Source organism: Dendropsophus ebraccatus, chromosome 2 (assembly GCF_027789765.1).
Source record: "Dendropsophus ebraccatus isolate aDenEbr1 chromosome 2, aDenEbr1.pat, whole genome shotgun sequence".
Taxonomy (NCBI): Eukaryota; Metazoa; Chordata; class Amphibia; order Anura; family Hylidae; genus Dendropsophus; species Dendropsophus ebraccatus.
In genome coordinates this window covers 8849973-8864023 of record NC_091455.1, presented here as the reverse complement: position 1 = coordinate 8864023, position 14051 = coordinate 8849973, and positions in this window count along the sequence as shown.

Genomic DNA, 14051 nt, shown 5'->3' with positions numbered 1-14051 from the left:
TAGTTCCCCTTCATAGTTCCCCTCCATAGTTCCCCTCCATAGTTCCCCTTCATAATTCTCCTCCATAGTTCTCCTCCCTAGTTCCCGTCCATAGATACCCTTCATAGTTCTCCTCCATAGTTCCCCTTCATAGTTCCCCTCCATAATTCTCCTCCATAGTTCCCCTCCATAGTTCCCCTCCATAATTCTCCTCCATAGTTCCCCTGCATAGTTCTCCTCCATAGTTCCCCTCCATAATTCTCCTCCATAGTTCCCCTCCATAGACCCCCTCCATAGTTCCCCTTCATAGTTCTCCTCCATAGTTCCCCTTCATAGTTCCCCTCCATAATTCTCCTCCATAGTTCCCCTCCATAGTTCCCCTCCATAATTCTCCTCCATAGTTCCCCTTCATAGTTCTCCTCCATAGTTCCCCTCCATAATTCTCCTCCATAGTTCCCCTCCATAGTCCCCTTCCATAGTTCCCCTCCATAATTCTCCTCCATAGTTCCCCTCCATAGTTCCCCTCCATAGATCCCCTTCATAGTTCTCCTCCATAGTTCCCCTCCATAGTTCCCCTCCATAATTCTCCTCCATAGTTCTCCTACATAGTTCCCCTCCATAGTCCCCTTCCATAGTTCCCCTCCATAATTCTCCTCCATAGTTCTCCTCCCTAGTTCCCCTCCATAGATCCCCTTCATAGTTCCCCTCCATAGTTCCCCTCCATAGTTCTCCTCCATAGTTCCCCTCCATAGTACCCCTTCATAGTTATCCTCCATAGTTCTCCTTCATAGTTCCCCTCCAATGCCCCTCCATAGTTCCCCTCCATAGTTCTCCTCCATAGTTCCCCTCCATAATTCTCCTCCTTAGTTCCCCTCCATAGTTCCCCTCCATAATTCTCCTCCATAGTTCCCCTTCATAGTTCTCCTCCATAGTTCCCGTTCATAGTTCTCCTCCATAGATCCCCTCCATAGACCCCCTCCATAGTTCCCCTCCATAGACCCCCTCCATAGTTCTCCTCCATAGTTCCCCTCCATAGTTCCCCTCCATAGTTCTCCTCCATAGTTCCCCTCCATAGTACCCCTTCATAGTTCTCCTCCATAGTTCTCCTCCATAGTTCCCCTCCAATGCCCCTCCATAGTTCTCTTTCATAGTTCTCCTCCATAGTTCCCCTCCATAATTCTCCTCCATAGTTCTCCTCCATAGTTCCCCTTCATAGTTCTCCTCCATAGTTCCCCTTCATAGTTCTCCTCCATAGTTCCCCTCCATAGTTCTCCTCCATAGTTCCCCTTCATAGTTCTCCTCCATAGTTCCCCTCCATAGTTCTCCTCCATAGTTCCCCTCCATAATTCTCCTCCATAGTTCTCCTCCATAGTTCCCCTTCATAGTTCTCCTCCATAGTTCCCCTTCATAGTTCTCCTCCATAGTTCCCCTTCATAGTTCTCCTCCATAGTTCCCCTCCATAGTTCTCCTCTATAGACCCCCTCCATAGTTCCCTTTCATAGTTCTCCTCCATAGTTCTCCTCCATAATTCCCCTCCATAGTTCTCCTCCATAGTTCCCCTCCATAATTCTCCTCCATAGTTCTCCTCCATAGTTCCCCTCCATAGTCCCCTTCCATAGTTCCCCTCCATAATTCTCCTCCATAGTTCCCCTCCATAGTTCCCCCCCATAGATCCCCTTCATAGTTCTCCTCCATAGTTCCCCTCCATAGTTCCCCTCCATAGTTTCCCTCCATAATTCTCCTCCATAGTTCTCCTCCATAGTTCCCCTCCATAGTCCCCTTCCATAGTTCCCCTCCATAATTCTCCTCCATAGTTCTCCTCCCTAGTTCCCCTCCATAGATCCCCTTCATAGTTCTCCTCCATAGTTCCCCTTCATAGTTCCCCTCCATAGTTCCCCTCCATAGTTCCCCTTCATAATTCTCCTCCATAGTTCTCCTCCATAGATACCCTTCATAGTTCTCCTCCATAGTTCCCCTTCATAGTTCCCCTCCATAATTCTCCTCCATAGTTTTCCTCCATAGATCCCCTCCATAATTCTCCTCCATAGATCCCCTCCATAATTCTTCTCCATAGTTCCCCTGCATAGTTCTCCTCCATAGATCTCCTCCATAGTTCTCCTCCATAGATACCCTTCATAGTTCTCCTCCATAGTTCCCCTTCATAGTTCCCCTCCATAATTCTCCTCCATAGTTTTCCTCCATAGATCCCCTCCATAATTCTCCTCCATAGATCCCCTCCATAATTCTTCTCCATAGTTCCCCTGCATAGTTCCCCTGCATAGTTCTTCTCCATAATTTTCCTCCATAGTTCTCCTCCATAGTTCTCCTCCATAGATCTCCTCCATAGATCCCCTCCAGATGGACTGGCGGGACCTTTCAGTGTTATATCTCCATGGCTCCCAGATTCTCTATGGATGAGCAGATCTCTTTCCGCGCTGCACTCATATACTTAGAGGGGTTTGTCATCCGGCACACCATGCTCCTTCATTCAGCTATTTTACACTTCTGCCACCCTCACACACTGCTCACTTTCTGTCGGTCTCCATCTCTTTAAGGGTGGAGGATCCGCGGCGGGGTCAGTAGGAAGCTTTTACACTTCATATCTTATTCTATAAATCTATTATGAGAGCGGCGGCAGATCCTCCCCGGGGTGATCCGGTAATTGTATGCTAAGCTGCTAATTCCGCACAAGTGTAGACACTTCCGATTCATTACATTTATTCCCATTCTATTGGAAGATGTATCATCTCCGAAGGAAAGCTTCTTAGCTAGCCCATGCATTGAAAATTAATATTTTACCATTATGCTAAAGTAAATAGCCATTTATATTTATCCATCTCCCGCAGGAAAAAATCACAGAGCCGGAGCTGGGGCCGGAGTGAGGGAGATTTATAGAGCGGAGGGATTGTCTGCATCCAGGTGGACTCTGTGGGAGCGAAGAGGAGCTCGGATCACATGGTCACCATCATAGCCTCTGCAAGAGCGAAGAGGAGCCCGGATCACTTGGTCACCGCCATAGACTCTGCAAGAGCGTAGAGGAGCCCGGATCACATGGTCACCGCCATAGACTCTGCAGGAGCGTAGAGGAGCCCGCATCACATGGTCACCGCCATAGACTCTGCAGGAGAGAAGAGGAGCCCGGATCACATGGTCACCACCATAGACTCTGCAAGAGCGAAGAGGAGCCCGGATCACATGGTCACCACCGTGGACTCTGCAAGAGCGAAGAGGAGCCCAGATCACATGGTCACCGCCATAGACTCTGCAAGAGCGAAGAGGAGCGCGGATCACATGGTCACCGCCATAGACTCTGCAGGAGTGAAGAGGAGCCCGCATCACATGGTCACCGCCATAGACTCTGCAAGAGCGAAGAGGAGCCCGCATCACATGGTGACCGCCATAGACTCTGCAAGAGCGAAGAGGAGCGCGGATCACATGGTCACCACCGTGGACTCTGCAGGAGAGGAGCACGGATCACATGGTCACCGCCATAGACTCTGCAAGAGCGAAGAGGAGCGCGGATCACATGGTCACCACCGTTGACTCTGCAGGAGCGTAGAGGAGCCTGTATCACATGGTCACCGCCATAGACTCTGCAGGAGCGTAGAGGAGCCCGCATCACATGGTCACCATCGTGGACTCTGCAGGAGCGAAGAGGAACCCGGATCACATGGTCACCGCCATAGACTCTGCAGGAGCATAGAGGAGCCCGGATCACATGGTCACCGCCATAGACTCTGCAGGAGCCTAGAGGAGCCCGGATCACATGGTCACCACCGTGGACTCTGCAAGAGCGAAGAGGAGCCCGGATCACATGGTCACCGCCATAGACTCTGCAGGAGCGTAGAGGAGCCCGGATCACATGGTCACCACCGTGGACTCTGCAAGAGCGAAGAGGAGCCCGGATCACATGGTCACCGCCATAGACTCTGCAAGAGCGAAGAGGAGTGCGGATCACATGGTCACCGCCATAGACTCTGCAGGAGCGTAGAGGAGCCTGTATCACATGGTCACCGCCATAGACTCTGCAGGAGCGAAGAGGAGCCCGCATCACATGGTCACCGCCATAGACTCTGCAAGAGCGAAGAGGAGCGCGGATCACATGGTTACCACCGTGGACTCTGCAGGAGCGTAGAGGAGCCTGTATCACATGGTCACCACCGTGGACTCTGCAGGAGCGTAGAGGAGCCTGTATCACATGGTCACCGCCATAGACTCTGCAAGAGCGTAGAGGAGCCCGGATCACATGGTCACCGCCATAGACTCTGCAAGAGTGAAGAGGAGCCCGGATCACATGGTCACCACCGTGGACTGTGCAGGAGCGAAGAGAAAGCCAGATCACATGCTGACCACCATGGAATCTGCGGGAGTGAAGAGGAGCCCGGATCACATGGTCACCGCCATAGACTCTGCAGGAGCGTAGAGGAGCCCGGATCACATGATCACCGCCATAGACTCTGCAGGAGCGTAGAGGAGCGCAGATCACATGGTCACCGCCATAGACTCAGCTTATGTTCCACACAGACAGGGTCATCTATGAAGGTTACTCCTGCAGCGCAGTCTCTACAATCCACTATGTGATAAAAAACTGGGACTCTTTAGTCCAGAGTCTTGTAAACACATAGGTACATCCTCTTTAATCTGACCCAGGGATAGAACGGTGCCGCCATGGGGAAGCCGGAGCCGCGGTCCTTTTTGTGAACCGTGTACGGCGCCGTCCCATCCATGGGTAACAGACCAGGGCTGAAGCACAGGAGGCAGGCCAGCCCACCCCTGGTGGGCGGAATCCCCCACCCCTCTATGACGCGGATCCATTGATTCTAATTAGGCCCCGTATGGCGCCGTACAAGGGAACCGGGACGCGGTTCAAAAAACAGACCACGGTACCGGCTTCCCCGTGACAGCGCCGTTCTATCCCTGAGACAGATTAAAGAGGATGTACCTGGTGGTACATCCTCTTTAAGAAGAAGACTGTAGAATGAGGCCACCCTGAAGTCATAAAGACTATGGAACAGATGTCTCTGGTGTGTCTCTCTCCAGCTGGTGCAAAACTACAAATCCCAGCAGCTGTTTGCATAGTGTAAGACCGTAGTCTACATCCCGTGGCTCTACAGTTGTTGCTAAACTCTCATCTTATTACTTATGTGGCGTCTCACCACAGGTGTTGCTATTGGTTAAACACTTCGTAAAAGCCTGTACTTATCATGTAAAAGTGGTGATGAAGGTAGTGATGAAGTTTTGCCACTAGATGTCGCTGTATTAGATGTATGTACTCAGATGCTGCACGGCTGAAGTATGTTAAGTTATAGTTTGTTTGTGTGTCCTGTGGACCTGTTCTTCTTCTCTCCTATCACCTGAGGAATCTGTTCTTCTTCTCTCCTATCACCTCTCTCTTCTTCTATTGCACTCTTCACCCACTCACAGCGCACTTTAGATATGCTGAGGAAGGAAGTCACATGGGTAGAGGGACTGCATGGTTCTTTCGTGTTGGACATTATAGAAGGACACAAGCTACACAGCTCTCTACAGTAGTCCTCTCTGGGCCCTGGCCCTCTGCCAGGTCCCCCTACTCTCAAGCAAGTCAGTCTTAGTCAGAACCCTGTATGGGTAGGAAGCAAGACAAGACACAGCTAGCAGTTTCTTCTCAGTAACGCTACACAACACTATGCAGTGTTAAACCCCTTTAAGTAGAGGACAAGTCAGAGACAACCTCAACCCACGCCGTGGACTAGGAGAGTCACAGAGCAGGACAGTATCCACAGACAGCAGTAAGCTAGGAACTGATCCAGATAAAGCAAAGTTGCAGTAAGCCTAGGAACTCTATCTTGCAGCGTGGTTGTCAGCAAGGAACCCTGAGCATTCCGCTCATCCCAGGTAACAAGGTCTGGGGCCTTGTGTCACCCTCATAGGACGGGTCACCCGACACTGGTGGGCATTAGGTGGTGTGAAGACTAAAAGGTCAATACACTGGCACAAGTATTCTTCTATCTCATCCTCCAACATCCCGGCAGAGCACAGTACTACTTGGGTTGAGACTCTCACAACATCCTCCTCTCTGCTACTCTGATTCTTTGTATCACTCAGCACGCTACTCAGTCAGCACGACTGTACTCTCCGTTATAGTCCTATCACAAATCTAGTTGCTGTATGATCCAGTGCTTTCTCAAGAGAAACTTCAACTGTCAAGGCACAACTGTATAACTTGCTGCACACATGTACTTTTCCAGTAAAAACAGGCTTATTTATGGTAAAGAGACTCTGTAATTCTTCACCCCACACCAACACAGTACACACCCCAACCTTGGGACATTTTCTTCAGATATTCAGATCGTCCGGGCAGCCCATAGGAGACAGTGGCAGTCTGCTGCCACTGCTCCTGTTACACAGAGCGACAGCAGCAGATCCTTCCCAGGCTGATACTGGGCAGTACTGGGTAGTATAAGCTATAAATTCACCACTGAAGGGATATAACACAACAGGCAGAATCAGCATGGAGAACATTATAAAGCAGTACTGGGCAGTATAAGCTATAAATGCAACACTGAAGAGATATAATCCTTATATCTTTTTCTATCTAATGGGTTAGAGCACCCTCTGCCTATATTATGTGGTAGAGCGCCTTCTGACTATCTTATGTGGTAGAGCGCCCTCTGACTATATTATGTGGTAGAGCGCCCTCTGACTATCTTATGTGGTAGAGCGCCCTCTGCCTATATTATGTGGTAGAGCGCCCTCTGACTATCTTATGTGGTAGAGCGCCCTCTGCCTATATTATGTGGTAGAGCACCCTCTCACTATCTTATGTGGTAGAGCGCCCTCTGACTATATTATGTGGTAGAGCGTCCTCTGCCTATATTATGTGGTAGAGCGCCCTCTGCCTATATTATGTGGTAGAGCGCCCTCTGACTATCTTATGTGGTAGAGCGCCCTCTGCCTATATTATGTGGTAGAGCGCCCTCTGCCTATATTATGCGGTAGAGCGCCCTCTCACTATCTTATGTGGTAGCGCGCCCTCTGCCTATATTATGTGGTAGAGCGCCCTCTGACTATCTTAAGTGGTAGAGCGCCCTCTGCCTATATAATGTGGTAGAGCGCCCTCTGCCTATATTATGTGGTAGAGCGCCATCTCTGCCTATATTATGTGGTAGAGCGCCCTCTGCCTATATTATGCGGTAGAGCGCCCTCTCACTATCTTATGTGGTAGCGCGCCCTCTGCCTATATTATGTGGTAGAGCGCCCTCTGACTATCTTAAGTGGTAGAGCGCCCTCTGCCTATATTATGTGGTAGAGCGCCCTCTGACTATCTTATGTGGTAGAGCGCCCTCTGACTATCTTAAGTGGTAGAGCGCCCTCTGCCTATATTATGTGGTAGAGCGCCCTCTGACTATCTTAAGTGGTAGAGCGCCCTCTGCCTATATTATGTGGTAGAGCGCCCTCTGACTATCTTATGTGGTAGAGCGCCCTCTGCCTATATTATGTGGTAGAGCGCCCTCTGCCTATATTATGTGGTAGAGCGCCCTCTGCCTATATTATGTGGTAGAGCGCCCTCTGACTATCTTATGTGGTAGAGCGCCCTCCATCTATCTTATGTGGTAGAGCGCCCTCTGCCTATATTATGTGGTAGAGCGCCCTCTGCCTATATTATGTGATAGAGCGCCCTCTGACTATCTTATGTGGTAGAGCGCCCTCTGACTATCTTATGTGGTAGAGCGCCCTCCATCTATCTTATGTGGCAGAGCACCCTCCATCTATCTTATGTGGTAGAGCGCCCTCTGACTATATTATGTGGTAGAGCGCCCTCTGCCTATATTATGTGGTAGAGCGCCCTCTGACTATCTTATGTGGTAGAGCGCCCTCTGACTATCTTATGTGGTGGAGCGTCCTCTGCCTATATTATGTGGTAGAGCGCCCTCTGCCTATATTATGTGGTAGAGCGCCCTCTGCCTATATTATGTGGTAGAGCGCCCTCTGACTATATTATGTGGTAGAGCGCCCTCTGCCTATATTATGTGGTAGCGCGCCCTCTGACTATATTATGTGGTAGAGCGCCCTCTGCCTATATTATGTGGTAGAGCGCCCTCTGCCTATATTATGTGGTAGAGCGCCCTCTGACTATCTTATGTGGTAGAGCGCCCTCTGCCTATATTATGTGGTAGAGCGCCCTCTGCCTATATTATGTGGTAGAGCGCCCTCTGCCTATATTAAGTGGTAGAGCGCCCTCTGCCTATATTATGTGGTAGAGCGCCCTCTGACTATCTTATGTGGCAGAGCGCCCTCTGCCTATATTATGTGGTAGAGCGCCCTCCATCTGTCTCCATGTGGTAGAGCGCCCTCCATCTATCTTATGTGGTAGAGCGCCCTCCATCTGTCTCATGCGGTAGAGCATCCTCCATCTGTCTACATGTGGTAGAGCGCCCCCCATCTGTCTCATGCGGTAGAGCATCCTCCATCTGTCTCCATGTGGTAGAGCGCCCTCCATCTATCTTATGTGGTAGAGCGCCCTCTGCCTATATTATGTGGTAGAGCGCCCTCTGACTATCTTATGTGGTAGAGCGCCCTCTGCCTATATTATGTGGTAGAGCGCCCTCTGCCTATATTATGTGGTAGAGCGCCCTCTGCCTATATTAAGTGGTAGAGCGCCCTCTGCCTATATTATGTGGTAGAGCGCCCTCTGACTATCTTATGTGGCAGAGCGCCCTCTGCCTATATTATGTGGTAGAGCGCCCTCCATCTGTCTCCATGTGGTAGAGCGCCCTCCATCTATCTTATGTGGTAGAGCGCCCTCCATCTGTCTCATGCGGTAGAGCATCCTCCATCTGTCTACATGTGGTAGAGCGCCCCCCATCTGTCTCATGCGGTAGAGCATCCTCCATCTGTCTCCATGTGGTAGAGCGCCCTCCATCTATCTTATGTGGTAGAGCGCCCTCCATCTATCTTATGTGGTAGAGCGCCCTCCATCTGTCTCATGCGGTAGAGCATCCTCCATCTGTCTCCATGTGGTAGAGCGCCCTCCATCTGTCTCATGCGGTAGAGCATCCTCCATCTGTCTCCATGTGGTAGAGCGCCCCCCATCTGTCTCATGCGGTAGAGCATCCTCCATCTGTCTCCATGTGGTAGAGTGCCTAATCTTGTTGGAAGTTACAGACTTGGAGTGATATAGTAGGAGGAGCAGGATCCCCAGCAGCACAGAGTACTTCAGGAGAGGATTGTCATCCATTGAGTCCAGCTGAACCTCTCTGGTCCCAGTCCCATCTGGAGGCTTCCGGTGCCGCTCGCCATCCCGCCATGTTGTGCACTGTAATGTCTGTGTAATCTGAGGTCAGGTCTCCGTCCTTGGAATTTTTTCCATTTACCTAATGAATTTATTATTAATTTCCCCTCGTTGTGCGGATGATTAGCGGCTGATTATCGCGCTCTGATTGAAGTGGATGCCGACATCGGCTTTTGTTGTACCTTCATAATAAGCAGATAATCACTGAGATTCCGTGTATCACCGGGTATCACTGAGATGATTGTATCCAATTAATGACCCCGAGAATCCGTCCTGCTCAGGGAGAGAAATAATAGTTTAATTATTGTATCTAGTGTAGACAATGCTCTGTGAGCTCTACAGACTGATACATTGTACATAGCTAGTCCTGCTCTCAGCTGTATCCAGTGTAGACAATGCTCTGTGAGATCCAGACTGATACATTGTACATAGCTAGTCCTGCTCTTAGCTGTATCCAGTGTAGACAATGCTCTGTGAGCTCCGGACTGATACAATGTACATAGCTAGTTCTGCTCTCAGCTGTATCCAGTGTAGACAATGCTCTGTGAGCTCCAGACTGATACAATGTACATAGCTAGTCCTCCTCTCAGCTGTATCCAGTGTAGACAATGCTCTGTGAGCTCTACAGATAGATTTCTGCAGCAGCTGCTGCTGCTTTGCTTGGCTTGCAGAGTATTGTGTATACAATAGATATATCTGTCTTCACTGCAGGGTTACTGCTCAGGAATGTCAATAACATTCTTCTCATTCACAGACAGTGAAATTATAAAATAATATTATTAATAATAATAATAATAATTATTATTGTTGTTGTTATTATTATTAATTATTATTATTTTATTATTTCTTTTATTCCTCTTTTCCTGTGTCCTGTTGCTCCCCTGCCCTTGTACATACAATCATTATTATTAGCAGTAATGGGGGAGTGCACCCCCTGCTGGTGGTCGGTGGTTTTGCAGTTATATTTTTTTACCTTCTTTCTGTTCTTGCAGTTGAGTTTTTTTGTCTTTATAGATCTCTGTAACTTACCATCAATCAGTTCTCTGAGCTTCACTGAGTATATTTTAGTACTGACGACAGGATTGTGCCAGCTACGTAGGTTATATAAAGAGAATTTCAGTGTCCTCTTGGCTAGGTTACACTAAAGTCCCTTTATGGGAGTAGTTAAAGGGGAACTCTGGTGAAATTTATTTTCTTTTAAATCAACTGGTTTGTAATTTAGTTCTATTTAAAAATCTCCAGTCTTCTAGTACTTATCAGCTGCTGTATGTCCTGCAGGAAGAAGTGTATTCTCTCCAGTCTGACACAGTGCTCTCTGCTGCCACCTCTGTCCATGTCAGGAACTGTCCAGAGCAGGAGAGGTTTTCTATAGGGATTTGCTGCTGCTCTGGACAGTTCCTGACATGGACAGAGGTGGCAGCAGAGAGCACTGTGTCAGACTGGAGAGAATACACTTCTTCCTGCAGGACATACAGCAGCTGATAACTAAAGGAATACTGGAGTTTTTTTTTAAGAAGTAAAATTCTAATCTCTGGCACTTTCTGACACCAGTTGATTTAAAAGAAAAACAGAATTGTGACCAACCCCTTTAATAGGACTTACCTCTATCGTTGTGTTTGACAGACTCCATACCAGGGCGCTCGCTGATGTGACGGAATCCGTAATACATCTGATTATTTCCTTACGTTATAATTCTCCAGATCAGACTCCTCCCCGGCTTTCAGTTTTTGCACTTTTTTCCCCTTGTATTCGATATAAATTAAAATGCAGAGCGTTCACCTTAAGCCGAGGAAAACACCGAGCCGGAGATAAAACTTCTGCCTAATTCCAGCTGACATTGAAGAGGTGGCGGTCCCAGTCAGTGCGAAATGCGTCGGTGTCTGCAGCTTGGGATGCTGATGGTAGATAAATACGCTTTAACACACTTGTCATTCCAAGACGGATGTTCCCAAAGAGAAATAATCATTGAGCTATTAGAGATTTACTGCCGCACAAAACTTCTGCCCGGGATATCAATAATTCCGGCACTGATGAAGAGTGAAGGTATTAGAGAAAACACGCTGGACAGGAGGCAGATGTTCAGTCTATATCCAGCTGTATATATATATATATATATATATATATATACTGCCAATATCTCCAGTTCTGTCATATAACATTTTCTATTACAGGGGTTCTCCGCTATAAACAATCCCTGTTTGTTACTGCTTGTCAGGAAGTGCCCCCCTGCTGGGGCCGCAATAAACGGGTGAAACATGTTGGAAAACCGCTGCAGTGTTGTTCCCCTGCAGCGCCACCGCAGGTAAAATGCAGTATTACATGAAGTCCTGCTGTAAGTCTCCTCAAGCATTCTGACACCAGGGGAGCTCCATGCCCTTTTGGCTCCTGAAGGTTCTGTTCAGTCTTTTACAGAAGCCACATGGCTGACCAGGGGCAGAACACATGGCTCGCCGACCAGGGGCAGAACACATGACTCACCGACCAGGGGCAGAACACATGACTCACCGACCAGGGGCAGAACACATGGCTTGCAGACCAGGGGCAGAACACATGGCTGGGGCAGAACACATGGCTGGGGCATAACACATGACTCACCGACCAGGGGCAGAACACATGGCTCGCCGACCAGGGGCAGAACACATGGCTCATCTACCAGGGGCAGAACACATGGCTCACCGACCAGGGGCAGAATACATGACTCACCGACCAGGGGCAGAACACATGGCTTGCAGACCAGGGGCAGAACACATGGCTGGGGCAGAACACATGGCTGGGGCATAACACATGACTCACCGACCAGGGGCAGAACACATGGCTCGCCGACCAGGGGCAGAACACATGGCTCATCTACCAGGGGCAGAACACATGGCTCACCGACCAGGGGCAGAATACATGGCTCGCCGACCAGGGGCAGAACACATGGCTCATCTACCAGGGGCAGAACACATGGCTCACCGACCAGGGGCAGAACACATGGCTGGGGCAAAACACATAGAGTTAGTATTTAGCACTATATGGTACATTTGGATACTGTATTATTTATGGTGAATCACTTAGGAGATTGGGGGATCCAGCCAAGCCTCCTGTGACATCACGCCCTGCCCCCTGTCTGCATCATCAGCCTGTGCTCAGCAAACACACACAATGTGAGACAGAGACAAGGAAGATTTGTCTCCTAAGGTGGGAGAGCAGAGGGAGCAGGAGACAGTGTAAATTGGCACAGAGACCACCGACTAGGGCATAACACATGACTCACCGACCAGGGGCAGAACACATGGCTCCCCGACCAGGGGCAGAACACATGGCTCGCCGACCAGGGGCAGAACACATGACTCACCGACCAGGGGCAGAACACATGGCTCGCCGACCAGGGGCAGAACACATGGCTCATCGACCAGGGGCAGATTGACTAGGGCATAACACATGACTCACCGACCAGGGGCAGAACACATGGCTCGCCGACCAGGGGCAGAACACATGGCTCGCCGACCAGGGGCAGAACACATGACTCACCGACCAGGGGCAGAACACATGGCTCGCCGACCAGGGGCAGAACACATGGCTCGCCGACCAGGGGCAGAACACATGGCTCATCGACCAGGGGCAGATTGACTAGGGCATAACACATGACTCACCGACCAGGGGCAGAACACATGGCTCGCCGACCAGGGGCAGAACACATGGCTCGCCGACCAGGGGCAGAACACATGGCTCATCGAACAGGGGCAGATTGACTAGGGCATAACACATGACTCACCGACCAGTGGCAGAACACATGGCTCGCCGACCAGGGGCAGAACACATGGCTCATCGACCAGGGGCAGAATACATGGCTCGCCGACCAGGGGCAGAACACATGGCTGGGGCATAACACATGGCTCGCCGACCATTGGCAGAACACATGGCTGGGGCAAAACACATGGCTGGGGCATTACACATGGCTCACCGACCAGGGGCAGAACACATGGCTCACCGACCAGGGGCAGAACGACTAGGGCATAACACATGACTCACCGACCAGGGGCAGAACACATGGCTCGCCGACCAGGGGCAGAACACATGGCTCGCCGACCAGGGGCAGACCACATGGCTGGGACATAACACATGGCTCACCGACCAGGGGCAGAACACATGGCTCGACGACCATTGGCAGAACACATGGCTGGGGCAAAACACATGGCTGGGGCATTACACATGGCTCACCGACCAGGGGCAGAACACATGACTGGGGCAAAACACATGGCTGGGGCATTACACATGACTCGCCGACCAGGGGAAGAACACATGGCTCGCCGACCAGGGGCAGAACACATGGCTGGGGCAGAACACATGGCTGGGGCAGAACACATGGCTGGGGCAGAACACATGACTCACCGACCAGGGGCAGAACACATCGCTCACCGACCAGGGGCAGAACACATGGCTCACCGACCAGGGGCAGAACACATGGCTCATCGACCAGGGGCAGAACACATGGCTCGCCGACCAGGGGCAGAACACATGGCTCGCCGACCAGGGGCAGACCACATGGCTGGGGCATAACACATGGCTCACCGACCAGGGGCAGAACACATGGCTCGCCGACCAGGGGCAGAACACATGGCTCGCCGACCAGGGGCAGACCACATGGCTGGGACATAACACATGGCTCACCGACCAGGGGCAGAACACATGGCTCGACGACCATTGGCAGAACACATGGCTGGGGCAAAACACATGGCTGGGGCATTACACATGGCTCATCGACCAGGGGCAGAACACATGGCTGGGGCAAAACACATGGCTGGGGCATTACACATGG